At 39.9% G+C, this 16,130-nt stretch overlaps 1 protein-coding gene across 1 annotated transcript in view; it reads left to right on the top strand.

Moving 5' to 3' along the window:
* Nucleotides 1–11,765, top strand: part of DCDC1 (doublecortin domain containing 1) — a 497,588-nt gene extending 485,823 nt beyond the window's left edge. Inside the window, exon 40 of the mRNA XM_055094254.2 lies at nt 7,582–11,765. The gene's annotated coding sequence lies outside the window, so the exon portion shown is untranslated. The remainder of the gene's footprint in view (nt 1–7,581) is intronic.
* The last annotated feature ends 4,365 nt before the right edge of the window (nt 11,766–16,130 follow it).

The raw sequence follows: 16,130 nt of genomic DNA, 5'->3' as shown, positions 1-16,130 counted from the left end.
TGAAAATATCTCAACCCCGCGTCCCCTCTACGAGGCTAGGTAAGTAGAAAGAAAGAGTAACAGTTTTGTTCTCGACACAGTAAATTAGAATTCTGCATAAATGGCATGGTTTGGGGCTGTGTGGCCATAAGCAACTACAAAGCAAGATCAACGAAGACCACTCAGGAGAAAGCTGATGAAAATAAATGGACTGACCGTGTAACCGTAGGTATTCAGTGGGTGCCTGCTGGCAGCTATAGCATTTTCTAATTCTACAAGTCTGGAATATGAAACTACTATCAATAGGCTGTCACCCTGTACCAAATGTATAAATAGAAATATATGAGAGAGGAAATACATATGCCCATAGTGCAACTGGGTTGAAGGAGAGAGGAAGAAAGGAGATGAGAAATTCTATATCTATGGCAAGTAAAATGGTGATTCTGAATTGGATGTGCTATTGCTCATTGTCTGTGGTATCCCTCTGTGGGCTTGCAGGCAGATACAATTTATTATTAAATACTGATAATAAATAAGTATTTATTATTAAATTCAGTCAAGCTGTTGGACCTATCAGGTCCTAGCTTGTCAGTCCTAGAGCAGTAATTTCAATGTAGGAAACTGATATTAGGGTTTTAGCTCAGGTGCACATGCTCAGGAATGTCAGCTGTGTGAGACCAACTGAGGCAGTTCGGTGGTCATCTCTGGTGCCACCACTGGAAGCTGTGTTTTAAAGGAAATTTCCTGAAGGGCACTGTCCTTTACTCAGTGACTATGCTGGAGAGAGGTGGAGGAGAGGAGGGAACTTCCCAGGGCTCCTAGGTTAGTGCCTCTAAAAATCTAAAATCTGATTATATCTCTGTTCTCATTTCCATTACTTTTTCTCCCTCTTCCCTCCTCCCTCTTCCTCCCTGCCTCTTGGCCTTTTCCCGTCTTCCTGGCTTTTCTCCTCTAAGAGTCTTTAAATCCCATCTTTCATTTAAAAAGAAAAAACTGTTTCCTGGAACAATTTGTGTATTGGCAAGAGATACTTCCTTAATATGATTCTCAAATTTGAGTGTGCACAAGAAACACCTGGTGTGCTAGATAAAATACAGATTTCCAGGCTTGGTCCCAGCACTGGTTATAATCTCTATGCCTAAGGTATAAGGAATCTGCATTTTAACAAGCACCTGGGAAGAAGCGCGTCATGACCACAGTGTAAGAAACTTTGCCAAGAGTTTTAGGCCTGCCAGGGACAGCGCTGTTTATTATCAGCAGGGCATGGCCCAAGTGGTAAGTACCAGTTTTAAGAACAAAGCCTGTATTCAGGGGCTATGAAGACAATGAAACATTTGCTTTGTATGTGAGTGTTTGAGTCTAAGTAGCCTCATGTTTTCTCATCACAGTTCCCTTAAGAAATGATGGAAATGTTCTTGAGTCAGATATAACCACCCAGAGATTTTAACTAGGACCCAGACATTGGAAGGCTAAACAAGTGAGTTTGAGGTGCTGAAGCTTCCCATGTTCATTAAGCTGCCTTCAGTGCTGATAAAATCTTGCTATTTTAAAGGTCACAGGAATAATATCAGTGCTGTGGTACATATATCAGGGAGCGGAGTACTTTTGAGGGTGGGGAAAATAACCAGCTTCCTGGAGTTTTCTTATACATTTTTATATGTACAAAGAAGGAGAGCTTTGGAACAAGGAGAGGATTTCTATTTTCCATCATTGCTCTTTCTCCTGTGAAGGAGCTACTTGAACCTCTCTTTTCTGTTTGCCCTAAGTCTAGTTAGCAAGGAAGTGTGAGCACCTGCATCCCTGGCAGGCTCACCCAAGAGTGTGAAAATCCACAGGACGTTATTTCAGTTCGGTAACAAATTCTCTTAGAAAAATGAATTTTCAAGATAGTTCTCTTGCCAGACCAATGAAATCCATATAGCTTGAGAGACAGACACTTTCCTTGGAAGACAGACACTTTCCTTGGAAAACAGAGAATACAAAGAAAATTAGTTTTTCTAACACTTAATTCATGTATATACCAGTTTGTTCTCTCTCTCTCTCTCTCTATATATATATATATACACACACACACACATTTTTATATATTTATACATTTTTATATACAAATATAAAAGTTTAAATTTTTCCTTGCGTCTTGTTTAGTGTAGTCATTTTGATAGGATAAATCCCATTGTGGATTTTGATTTTTATTACTCTATCTTCTACTACCCCACCCTCTAAGCTAGCCCAGCTAACAGCTTTCCCAATGTTAAAACTGTGCGTGTGTATATATATGCAGAAGATAGAGAGAGAGAGAGACAGAGAGAGACAGAGAGAGAGAGACCAGCTTGTATATACATGGTATATGCATGAATATATATATATATACATGAAAAATATATATATATTTATACATATATGTATATATTCAGGCAGTCACTGCACTCACTGTTCTAGGTGCTGGGCATGCAAAGGTGAATGTGACAGATGTGATCCCTGTCCCCGTGGGGCTCATGCTGTGTGCTGGGGAGGAGAGGCATTTAGAAGTTAAATACCCAAATAAAATAATTATGTGCAATAAATAGTTACACATTGTGTTAAGTCTTATGAAGGAAACCAAGTTCAGTTAGAGAATTACTGGAGGGGAGGTAGGGGTGACATACTTAATGAATGGCATGTTTAAAGCCTTATATAAGAAAGTGAGTTAAGCTAAAAGACAAGAATGAATCAGCCATTGCAAATGGAAAGAAGCAGAATGAGGGTTGTCGTAGGGAACAGAGTACCAGGCAGAGGTGAGAATCAGGAAAGAGCGTGGCATGCTCAAGTTACCAAAGGAAGGTCCAAAGTAGCCACTGTCCAACAGAAAGATCACAGGAGCCACATGAGTAATTTGAAATTTTCTAGTAGCCACATTTTTAGAAAAGTTAAATGTGTGAAATACATTTTCATACCATATTTTATTCAACTCAATATATCCAAAGTATTAGCATTTCAACATATCATCAATGTAAAATTATTGAGGCATATTTCTTTGTTACTGTTCTAAGGTCTCCATATCCTGTGTGTATTTTACACTTACAGCACATCTCAATTCAGACTAGCTGTATTTCAAGTACTTCATGGCTACTTTTCTTAAAAGAACTAATTCACACACAAAAAAAACAAAACAACAACAACAAAAAAATGGCACTAGGACTGTTCTAGTTGCTGGGCATGCAAAGGTGCATGCGATAGTTATGACTGCTTGGATAGGCCTAGAATGTTGGACTAACAGGCACAAGATGAGCTTGAAGGGGCATGCATGGGCCTGATTATGAGGGCCTTGTACGTAGTGCTAAGGAGTTGGGAGATTATATATGTATATAAGTGCACTTTATATATATAACTTGAACAAGCTTAATGTAATACACAATGTCTAGTCCAACATTCACATTAGTTCTTACTGGCTTCCCACTGCAATGTATATATATGTATGTGTGTGTGTATGTATATATGTGTATATATATGTGTGTATATATATGTGTATATATATGTATATATATGTATATGTGTGTCTAAGTGTACTTAATACACTAAATGTACTCATGTTTTATCACTATAATTCCCTTAGAAATAATGGAAATGTTATTGAGTCAGAACTAACCACCCAGAGATTATAACTAGGACCCAGACATTGGAAGGCGAAACAAGTGGGTTTGAGGTGCTGAAGCTCTCCATGTTAATTAAACTACCTTCAGTGCTGATAAAATCTTGCTATTTTAAAGGTCACAGAAATAATATCAGTGCTTGATATATATATCAAGCTGGAATAATATCAGTGCTATATAAAAAGATAGATAGAGAGGGAGATAGATAGATAGATAGTGCAGTGGGAAGCCAGTAAAGAGAACAAATGTGAGTGTTGGACTAGACATTGTGTATTAAGTTAGGCTTGTTCAAGTTACAAGTTACAGAGACTCACTCAGTTTACCTCTGGTGATGGAGGTTTGTTGGGAGGATTAACAAGGAAGAGAGGAAGCACAGGAAAGCCCAGCAAACAGGCTTCGTGGTGGCCTCTGTTCAAGACGCATGCCTGTCTGGGTCCCAGTGGCCACCCCGGTAGTCTGCCATTCCTGCTCTTGACTTCCCTGTTTCTCTGTGCTTCTTGGTCCTCATGTGAATTTTCTACTTATCCAAGGGTTCTTCTGTTGTACACTAAGATATGGCACCTACCTACTCATGGCTTCTGTTGCTTAACGGCTTCTGTTTATATTTTTTCCTGCCTTCTCTTTATATTTATTTTGGCTTCAGGGTCACTGTACCATCTGAACTACTTTCTTTGTGTCTTCTAACAGAAGGTTGAATGGATGGCTTCTACTCATTCCTTTAGATTAGGATGTCAGGGACACATGATGCAAAGCACAGTTTCCCTACGTAAGGAACAGTGTGGACTGATCTTTCCTCAGGAAGCTGTGGACATGGCATTGTTAGTATAGACATGTATTTCTGCCATTGTTTTGGTTCTTTTCTCCCTTCACTACTGAGGAATGAAATTAGCAATAGAATCAGCTAGGCTGTCACTATTCCTAATCAGTCAGTGAGAGGCTTGCCCTTGGGTATACACTTAAAACTGACTTTGGTGGGGTGACCTTGATGTTATTTTCTAAGCAGCTGACACAAAATTGAGGTTAGAATCTGTGACTTTGATTACAATATCAGGATGAATACCATTTGAGATCTTAAGTAACACTTCTGAACATAATCAAGTCTGTCTAAAAAAGTGGATGTTGCAGAGACTGGCAAAACTCAAGACACTCTGATTGGCATTCAGGAAATTTTTTCAAATCAATTCCAGTGTCAAACCCTTTTTGTCAGACCTTTCCTTGCCTCTCGTTTAATGTAGTCATTTTGATAGGATAAATCCCATTGTGAATTTTTATTTTTATGACTTTCTTTCCTACTACCTCACTCTCAAAGGCCAGACTTGCCAACAGCTTTCCTAATGTTAAAATATGAGTTGTGTTCACTGGGTGTGACAGTGGTCTGCTGTGTTTTGAGTTGGAAATACTCTTTATTCTCTAGGACACCCATGGAGCAGTGTTATCCATTAGATAACACCCAGCTCCCATGGGAAGGTTGATAAGGGCCACATCTATACATTTAACCAAAGCTGTGTCTTCAAGAGGCTTCTCAGGGAGTTTTCACCAGCAATACAGGCACTGCAGCAACAGCACACACCAGGGTCAACAGGACTCTGCCTCACTCAGGAAATGACTTGATGGCAGAGGTTGATTTCCATTTGCACAAACATACAACTGTTAATATGAGTAAAATGGGATGCATTTATAGGATTTTGTAAGTACTTCAAAGTTCTTTACTTACCCTATCTGACTTCAGACCACTGCCATCACTCACTGATATAATAACACTAATTTTCCAACTAGTCACTGCACACACCCCCACCCCCAGAGCCTTGCTTCTATAGAATTCTTTGTCAATGTTGTAGCCAGAATGATCTTTCTAGAATAAGAATCATATCATGTCACTTCCTCGCTTAAAGAGCTTAAGTGGCCCTCTGTTGCCATCAAAATGAAGGACAAACTCCCTCCCCTGTGCCCAAAGGCCTTTGGAATCCGGAGGTCCCCTGGCTCTGAAGTCTGGGTTCTCAGCCCTTTGTTCACAGAGTTCTGCACTCCACCCATGCTAAACTTTCCCCCATTCCCCAAGATTGTATATTCTCTCTTACTTCCATGATTTTGCACATTTTCTTCCTGCAGCTTTCTCATGTCATTTTATATGACTGTGTGGGGAACTTCCTTCCATGTGCTCCCCCTGTACCTGTTGCTCACCCTTGTAGGACTTACCACTGTGGACATGCCCTTTCTCTCACTGGTCTGCAAACTCCATGAAAGTAGGGTGTTCAGAATTGTGTTCCCAGTGCCTGAATAGCCCTTACTACATAGCAGGCGTTCATGAATATTTGTTGGATGAATGTGAGATTTAGGGTAACTTGTTGGTTTAAAAAGTTTTATTTTTGTTCCTTTTTAGCCATGCATTGAAATATCTGCTTTTCAAATGTAAGTACTACACTGAATCAGAGTTTAGCTTTTTGTAGAACTTTCTTCTCACATGCATTATGTCAATCCATAGAACATCACATTGCCTTCTCATAAAACAAATCTGCACCTGTTGATAAGACAGTACAGACTGACTAAATTCCCTTTACCAAAAGGCAAACCAAAGCAATGTTGACTAGGAATCCTACTTTGCCAACTGTACCTTTCAAAACACTCCAACAGCCTGAAAGAGTGGAAAACACTTTTCTTCCATCAGAGACCAGACAGACCCCCTGTTGCAGGCAGCCTGGCTTAGAAGGGAAGACTTGTCACCCCCTTTCACAAGCGTGATGATTTGTGGCTGAGAAGGGAGAGGCTGCTCTCTGAACCACATGCTCCCTGGTGCAGGCAGGCTAAGGAAAGATGAATGGCATTATAAGACAGACATCTGAATGTTTCGTATTAAATTAGTCCCACAGAGCACCCAGAATTCTCATTCCATAAATCACAAAGTAAAGTAAACTCACTCCCAGGTTAGATTGCTGTGACTTTGGCCTGGGGTGTCATAGATAATCTGAGAACAGTTAAACATTTGTCTGAAATAGTAATAATTTTGAGCATATTTACTCAGCGGCATAGAGGTGACCCAGACTGATCTCTGCTGCCAGAAACAGCATGTAAATGGGAGTCAGCCAATTTAGAAGATTTCCAAACAAGAGTCACTGCTTCTCACATCCTCTGTCTACTCTGAAACTGCCATGAGCTCTTTCAGGAGCTCCTGGGTGCTGCAGGCCCAGATGAGCAAACTTCACCCTCTCTATAGAGCAGGTATGGGCTAGGCATGGTGGCTCACGCCTGTAATCCTAGCACTTTGGGAGGCCGAGGTGGGTGGATCACCTGAGGTCAGGAGTTCAAGACCAGCCTGGCCAACATGGTGAAACCCCATCTCTACTAAAAATACAAAAATTAACCACGTGTGGTGGTGGGCACTTGTAATCCCAGCTACTTGAGAGGCTGAGGCAGGAGAATCTCTGGAACCCGGGAGGCGGAGGCTGCAGTGAGCCGAGATCACACCACTACACTCCAGCCTGGGCAACAGAGTAAGACTCCATATCAAAAAAAAAAAAAAAAAAGCAGGTATGAAAGAGCATGGATGCACCCCTCCCCCTCTACTAAATTGTAGTTATAGCACCATTTTGAAATCCACCTTCACCTTGTCTTGGTGTAAGAATCAGAGTTAGGAAGCATCTTGATTCCACTAAAGCCACATTTCTCTTCAATGACAAAGGCTTATTCTGAGACTATTTTACATATCTTTGGATCTATTCTGGTTCTTCCATTCTTGAGCTGACATTGTGGGTATTCAGGACACTAATTAGAATGGAAGGAATATTGGGCTGGGACTCATGAGATCATCCAACTTGATGCTGACTGGCCGAGGGACCATATAAGCTGCTACATCCTCTTCTAGAAAATGAAAAGAGCAGATTCCTCTAAAGTTGCACCCAGCTTTAAAAGTCTGATTCTAATTCAGTGATATGATTAGGAAGATATGATTTTATTTTTTCCTCTCTCTCTCTTCCAGCTGATTCCCGGAAGTTCATCTGCTTAGTAGGTCCTTTCTACAGGTGCTCACCAGGATCTGCATACGGGGTCACCTTCACCTTCAGAAGCCCAATTTAAATCTCACCAGAACAACAGAGGGAGGTCATAGCATGACTTTGTGGTAGCCAAGGTCTGGAGGTCACTCCTTCCAGGGAAAGATTCCTGGACTTGGAGACAAAGGCCTGGCTTGAGTCTTACCTTCCTGCAGTCTTGGGAAAGTTTCTTGGTATAAGACTCAAATGAGATCATCAACACAGGAAGAGAAGGGCACTAACATTTTTAGAGTGTCTACCTGTACCGGGCACCATAATGGACTTTCACATAAATGTTGTCTGTCTCGTTCAGTATTCACAACCACCCTACGAAGTAGATATTTCTTCTACTACTTTTACATTTTACAGACGGGAAAGCTGGGCTTTCAAGAAGTGAAATATCTTTGCTAAAGGCACCAGCCAATAAGTGGCAGAACTGGGATTTATACCCAAATCTGCCTAACCTCAAAGCCTGCTTTTTCCATTTAGGTTCCCTAGAAACCCCTTGTAAGTTTTCAGTGCAATAGAAATGTTAGATGTGGTCTTGGTAATTCTGAAAATGAGTTCACTAGATGCCTTGAAGTGATCATTTTTATGGTTTAGTTGCCGCTTATTTGGATGACTTTCCTGATGACAACTGAGTTAGGCAAGGTAAGCTACATTTGGATGCCCAACCCAAGGTGTGAGAACAGAAATCTATTTCTCACATTTCTGGAGGCTGGGAAGTCCAAGATCACAATCAAGGCACTGGTGTATGGTGAGGGTCTTCTTACTGCTTCCCCACAGGGCAGAAAGTGGAAGGGCAAGAGAAAGCAAACCCACTCCCACATGCCCTTTTTATGGCAGCATTAATCCATTTATGAGGGTAAATCCCTCATGACCCAAATACCTCTCAAAATGCCCCACTTCCCAACGTTGTTGCACTGGGGAGTCAGTTTACAGAACATGACTTTTGGAAGTCATATTCAGACCACAGTAGGTGCCATAATTAAGTACCACAAGAGGGGTAGCTTAAACAACAAAAGTGTATTGTCTCACAGTTCTGAAGGCTGGAAGTCCAAGATCAAAGTGTTGGCAGCACTGATTCCTTCTGAGGGCTATGAGGAAGAATCTGTGCCATTCCTCTCCTTAGTTTCTGATGATTTGCTGGTGCTGTGGACTGAAAATTTGTGTCCCTCCAAAATTCATATGTTGAAACCCAATCCTCAATGTAATAGTAGTAAGAGCTGGGACCCTTAGGGGCTAATTAAGTCATGAGGGCAGTAGCCTCATGAATGGAATTAGTGCCCTTATAAAATAAGCCCAAGAGAGCTGCCATGCCTCTTCCACTATGTGGGGACACAGCAAGAAGGCACCATTGGAACCAGGCACCATATGAAACAGGAAGCAAGCCCTCACTAGACACCAAATCTGCTGACACCTTGATCATAGACTTCCCAGCCTCCAGAACAGTGAGAAATAAATTTGTATTTTTTCTAAGCTACCCAGTCTGTGTTATTTCATGATAGAAACCCGAACAGACTAAGAAAAGCTGGCAATCTTGTGACATTTCTTGGGTTGTAGAAGCATCACCTCAATCCCTGCCTTCATATTTATGTGACATTCTTCCTGTGTCCTTGGGTCCAAATTTTCCCATTGTTGTAAGGACACCAGTGATACTGGATTAGGGGCCCACCCTAGTCTAGTGTGACTTCATCTTACCTAATTACATCTGCAATGATCTTATTTCCAAATAAGATCACATCCTGAGGTGCTGGGGGTTAGGATTTTGACATGTGAATTTTGGGGGAATGCAATTCAACCCATAATAATCAGTAACAAAAATCCCCAAACCTCAACCACACAAGCCTTCTTCATAGCACAAGTGCCCTACCATTAAAGATTGCAACATTCTTTCTTGATGACATGCCTCTCTCTTTTATGTCTTTCTTGTTCCTTACTAACACTGATGTCTGATATTAATGGAAAAACCATTAAAAAAAAACTATTATCCTATGAGGTAAATTGAATGCACTCAACTGTAAAAGGAAGACTTATCGATCAATTTTAGTTAAACCTTGCTTGTCTGACACTTTGCTGCTAAGGAATGTGTTTTTATTGCCTGGCCAGATAGTTCAGATTTCCGGTCAGTCTTAGTAAAGACCCCTTTTATAACGTTGATAAAATTTTATCACAGAGCTATGAAAACAAAATTAGATTTCATAACTCACATCAGGTCTTGAAGGGGATGCCTCTATAAATTTTACAAACCCTATCAAGTTTAATGCACCTATTCTGATAATTTTTTCAATAGCAAATTCTACTGAACTTCATATATACTATGTGTGTATATAAATGTGTGTATGTGTGTGCGTGTGTTCATGTATATACATATATATAGATTTGTTTCTCTCTCTACCTTACAGGAAAGAAAACTTTCTTTACCCACTTATAAACAGAAGACTGTGACAAGAAGGCCAATTATTTCCATCACTGAAGACTCTAAATTTGGCAAATCTTCTAAATAACAAGTCCTGCATAGTTTATTAAAAAAAAATTAGTCGTAAAATTTATCCTTCAAAAATCTGCATTTTAAATAAACCCTGACAGTGATTTCTCAAGACTGTAAAGATATTAGTCTGAGAATGCAACTCTAACAGACTGCTCTGGGCATCTTTTCTCTTTGCCTTGGCCAGGCCTCTCAGAATTGAGTTAGCGTGTGACTCCATTTGCACAGTGGGACAGATGAGTACAACTGAAATAAAAAGTGGAGGCCTCTGCAAAAAATAAAAAATAAAAAATAAACTTATCTTTCAAAATAACTCAGTTTTTTCAATGGGCCTATTTTGAAGAATGAACATTGAAAAATGAGACAATATATCCATAAATTCATAGTATGACATACCATAATTGAGAGCATTGTTAGCCATAGACATTTTGTATGCCAGTGAAATCTGTATACATTCTCTAAATTTTTCCAGTTTATCGTTTGGCTTATTGGGAAAAAAAAGCATATATATTGAATGCATGTTTTGTCTCCCCAACTAAATGATAAGTGCCTAGAGGGCGGGAAGACCCTTGGTTTTATTTACTTGGGACAGAGCTCTACCCACAAGGGCTCACTGATAAAACTCATCAGTCCCAGCCCACAGCAACATGATGGGGACATGAGGTTCAGTTCTTCTACTCTTGGCCTGAGCCGCAAACCAAAATTACAACAGTACAATGGGAATAGAGGATCTGCTTTATAGAATTTCCTTTCAGTCAGCTGCTCAGAAACTACAATCCTCAGAGTGAAATTAAATGGAGTTATACTGGGATAGTCCTCTCTGCTTTTCAGAGGCAAGAAACACTTCTCGAAATTGTGCAAATGAAAGAAATGTCATGGTATAAACTAGACATCTTATATCCTTAAAATATATCTTTGATGATTATACATATTGGTTTCAAATCCCAAGTTTGAAGAAACATCCAAAAGTTATGTGAAATTACTTACAGATGAATTGACAACATTTGAGACTTCGACAGACAATCATGAAGCAGTTCTCAAGTTGATTTGGTTTATATAGCTCTTTAAGAATCTTTTGGAAAGCCATAATCTCACAAAATACACATATGCAATTTTTTTTTTTTTTGAGATGGAGTCTCACTCTGTTGCCCAGTCTGGAGTTCAGTGGCGCGATCTCAGCTCACTACAAGCTCCCCTTCCCAGGTTCAAGCAATTCTCCTGTCTCAGCCTCCTGAGTAGCTGGGACTACAGGCGCCTGCCACCACACCCAGCTAACTTTTGTATTTTTAGTAGAGATGGGGTTTCACCTTGTTGGTCAGGCTGGTCTCAAACTCCTGACCTCGGGTGATCCACTCGCCTCTGCCTCCCAAAGTGCTGGGATTACAGGCGTGAGCCACCACACCCAGCCCAAAAAATGTTTGTTCACAGAACTGTGGATGTTTGTCACAGAACTTTCTAAATAAAGAAGTTCTGATAAAAGAGAAGATATTTCTCATTTCCATAATCTTTAAGGTGTGGGGGATACGTAATCTGGACTTCTCAAATGGATGATTTCTAAATACGCGTCAGATGAAGTGATTCTAACTTTCTCTGTAGTAATATCTTATTTTGTTTTATTCAAAAACAATAAACCATGTAGATTTATTAGCATGTGTGGGTGTGATTTTTGCATCTAGGAATCTTTAGTGGGAAAAGAGAAGGAAATATCAACTTCCTCAAACTGCGTTGTTAATTTTGGTCATTCCTTGGAGAAAACCCTTATTACCTGGAAGGAAAAAAGCTAATTAAGTTGACATGTCTCACAATCACAAAGCCATTTTGCTGGCTCCTGTTACAGGCAGAAGGAATACATACTGCTTTCCTTTTGTCTGTCAGGAGAATAATAGGGAACACTGACAGGCCTGGCAGTTGGGGATTGAAACTCAGCAGAGGAGTGGCCTGTAAACGCACAGAGCCTACCTGGAAATCCCTGCTGTTTGGCCATGGAAAAATGGGGCACCTTGGGTTGGAACCCCCAGCTATTTCCACTGCTACACTTTTAGTGCATTTATCTCTTATCTAAGATGGTGATGTTGCCAAGCGTTCAGATGACTTTCCAATGATTTTATTCCCAAGTCATGTTACAACTGTACTTCTGTTAATTTAGTCACTGTTTACTGTAGTTTTAGTTATAAATCCTGCAAAAAGTGTCTTCTGACTCCTTTTAAGGTATTTAGAAACCTCCTTAAAGCTATTAAATTTTGATATGTAAAAACATATTGGATTATGAATTAATGTCAGTGTCATTGGCTAAATTATCAGATTATTAAGAGCACTAGACTAGGAGCCTGAAGATGCCCTTCAAGACCGCTATCCACTGTTTTGTTTCCAGAGCCCAGCATGGTGCCTGGGACACAGTAGGTGCTCATTAAACCTTTGTTGAGTATCAAATGTAGAGTTGAGTTTCAACTGTAGCTTGATTCTCACCACCCATGGGACATATCTATTTTCTTATCTGTGGAATGAGAATAGTAATATTTCCCTTCAGCCCCAAAAAGTTATTTTTATCATCAGATAAAATGAAGCATGGAAAAGCACTTTTTCTGTGCTTTTAATGAAAGTAGTAGTCTTCAAAATTAGGCGTATGTACTGTAGAGGAAGAAAAATAACTTTCTCTCAACCCTTCTGAGTTCTTAGCTGGGACAGACCACTAACAAAAGACAGACTAACAAGAGAAACACAAACAGAAGTTTATTAATGTGTATATCCCATTTATATATGGGAGGTGCCCAGGAGATGACGAATTCTCAAAGAGGTGGTCTAAGTTTCAGGCTTAAATCCCATCCTTAACTAAAACAAAGAAAGAAGGGTGTGAGGAAGACCAGTTAAAAGGAAATGGCCAGTGTTCTCAGGAGGAGAAGTCTTGCCCAGTAGGTAAGAGCACAGGTGTGAAAGCTAATGAAGGTTAGCTAGGAAACTACCATCTATGGATCAGACATTATGCTAGTACTTTAGATGCATTGACCTGTTTAATCCACACAACTGTTATTAGCTCCACTTTGCATATCTGGAAACTGAGGCCCTGATGTTAAGTAAATTTGCCTCAACTCATGGCTAAGAAAGGGGTTAGAGAAGTATGAGACTAACAGCGTGGACACTAAACCCCTACACTAACCATGGCCCATTTGTTTATTCCAGAAGTGTTTATTGAGCACCTACCATATGCTACATACTTACTGTATCAAGTTCATTTTGACATTAGCAGATAATATGTCAAGAGAAAGGAAAGTTCATAGAAGAGAAAACAAAAGGAGAAGGTGAATGCAAAGTGCACCCTACTTGTTCCTTTGATTGAACTCAGGAGAAACAACACTTTTTTTTTTTTTTTCTACCACTCTCTGAGCTTCTGGAATCTCTCCGTCTGCTCTCTGTTTGAACTTCAGCAAATATAAAACTTATATTTTCTCTGCTCCTGGAGCTTTCAGAATCCCAAAACATTTGGTTTAGATTAAATCCATTGACTGAGGCATTATAATTCGGCTTCAACACAGATGATTCCATCAAGCATCGCCTTATCTAACCGAACTGCTTATTACAGTAACAGAGTACACTAGTCAGGGGGCAAGGGCAGGGCCAGGGGGAGAAGGTCATTCAGGTTTAGCAGCCACATGTACACAGCAGGGTGGTGTCCTTTTAGAATCGAGAGGAATGGATTCATAAAATCCAATCGGGAGCATGTGTGTGCATTTATACGAGCCTTTTTTTTTTTTTGCCTGAATCTAAATTATAGAGATTTTAATAGCTCCAGTAATTAGACAAGTATGCAGTCAACCCCATTATGTTCCTGTGTAATATCACACTCCCTAGGGCCTACCTTTTCTGCTTGCTGGGCTCCCTGCATGGGCCCCCTTCCCCCTTATTTTCTACCATAGGGAAGCAGTTTTCTTTTCAAAGAGCTTACTGTTCACATTGTTTTTATCCCCTCAATCCGGAGGTTGGATTTGCTTTCTCAGGGGTTTCACCATTGCATTGGCTAGTTATGTAAGAAAAGGACAGAGCAGGCTCTTGCAGTTCATTTGCATCCCCACAGTGCCTAGTGCACGCGCTGGGAGCATGGTGGATGTGTTAACTTGAGAAGAGACTTCGCACAATGCCTGGTGCGGTGTAGATATTTCAAAATTGTTTACAACTCTACCGGTGCGGTGTAGATATTTCAAAATTGTTTACAACTCAAAACACTTGATGATCAGATTATTGACCTTAAAGGGAGCAGAAGCACATTATTCACTATCTTAAATTAGGAAATCTTTTGTAGAAAACTGCCTTTCTAGCTTCCTGATTGCCTCTCATTAGTTTTTCTCTCTAGTATTTTGTAACTTTCTATTATCCATAGTAATATTTCACTTCGTCAGCAGAGATAATCACCCTGCAGGTGCTGAGGGCTATATCTTGAGATATGTTGGCCATTTTGAATTTTTTTATATTGCTGTATCTTCTAGAACTAAAAAAAACAAAAAACAACTTTGGATGATTTAAAATTAAGGGCAGGATGTGCTGTATTAGTAAAATTATGCAGTTCATCCGATTAAGAGATTGACTTTTCCCATCTACGTATCCCATACATATTTTCTTAGGGGCTGTCAGAAAGCAGCTTTGGTGCCATTTACTTTTTGTGATTTTTTTCATGAAGATATTCTCAAGAATAATTGTAAAAAGATGTGTGGAGTTTAGTTTCCTGAGGTCAGCTTTTCCTATGCAGTCTTTCCCCACCAAAAGGAAAATAACAATCTATAATAAATTAACTATATTTCCTTCACAAGGATCTGAATGTTGTCCCCTAGAAAGCAATTCTAGAAGTCTATGAAGCTGGCCTCCACACTATCTAGAAACAAAAACAAAAACAATCCCCAAAATAACATAAAATCAAATGTTTAAATCATCCTTGGAATTGAGTTAGTTGTCATTGGCAAACTGATACTCTCTTTTCTCTAGGAAGTGGTGACGGCAACAGTGGTGGGGCAATGGTACTGAGGCTTGGAAGTCAGTGATGTTTCCTAAGACTGTTGTCTAAAAATATTTTCTACCAACGGAGTAAAGGGATAACGAGCTGGGATATTTTTGAAGGATACTCACAATTTGCAACACAAATAAAATCTAGTTTTAAAATATGTGTGTTTTTTCAGCTCTAATGACTGAAAATGTTAAACTAAATATTTTGCTTAAACAAGTAAAGATGAAGGGGTTAGATGAGCAAATTAGAATGCAGAAGCTGCCTCTGCTGCCAGTTTTCCCTAGAAGAGAATGGCTAATTCATATGCGATGTATTCTTGTCTCTCCTTGGGAGAAAGAAAGGCTGCCCTGGGAGGAGCCCGGCTGTTCAGCATTTTGCTGCTGGTCAGGATTGATTCCAGATGTGGGAGGTAAATGCTAGAAAGAGTTTGGAAAATGGAGTGGAAATGAAAAATCCCTCAGGCCATTTGAGTGCTGATGACAGATGAGGTAGATATTTTCAGGTAACTAATGAACTTGCTGGGAGCTTGGAGAGTGCTTAGCCCAATAGATATTTAACAGGCAGGAAAGACCCAGCTGAAATACATGGCTGCTCCCATGCACTGTGCACCCAAAACAGGGGGAAACGGGGAGTCCCAAGGGTAACACATAAATATCGAAAGCTAAGACACAGCCAGCTACTCTGTAAATAAGCTGAATTTGCCTTTTCCTGAAGCTAATTCACAATTTATGCATGGGTTTTTTTTCAATTTCTCATTATTTGATTTATCATGACTATTTCATCGTTCGAAGAAATATTTTTAAAAATGTTCCCCATGTGTAAGTCAGTCAGGCCGAAGAAGAGACAGAACAGCACAGTAGTTATAAGCAGAGTTTCTGGAGTGACTGACTCAGACATGGGTTCAAATATTGGCTCTGCCACTTTCTACCTCAATCTTGAGCAAGTCACTCTCAGCCTCAGTTTCTTTATTTATAAAATGAGTAAAATCTTAATATTTATTTTGGATGAGTTGTGAGAAT

This window comes from Pan paniscus, chromosome 9, assembly GCF_029289425.2.
Source record: "Pan paniscus chromosome 9, NHGRI_mPanPan1-v2.0_pri, whole genome shotgun sequence".
Lineage (NCBI taxonomy): Eukaryota > Metazoa > Chordata > Mammalia > Primates > Hominidae > Pan > Pan paniscus.
The sequence above is the reverse complement of the archived record's forward strand: the minus strand, read 5'-3'. Positions and strand labels throughout refer to the sequence as shown.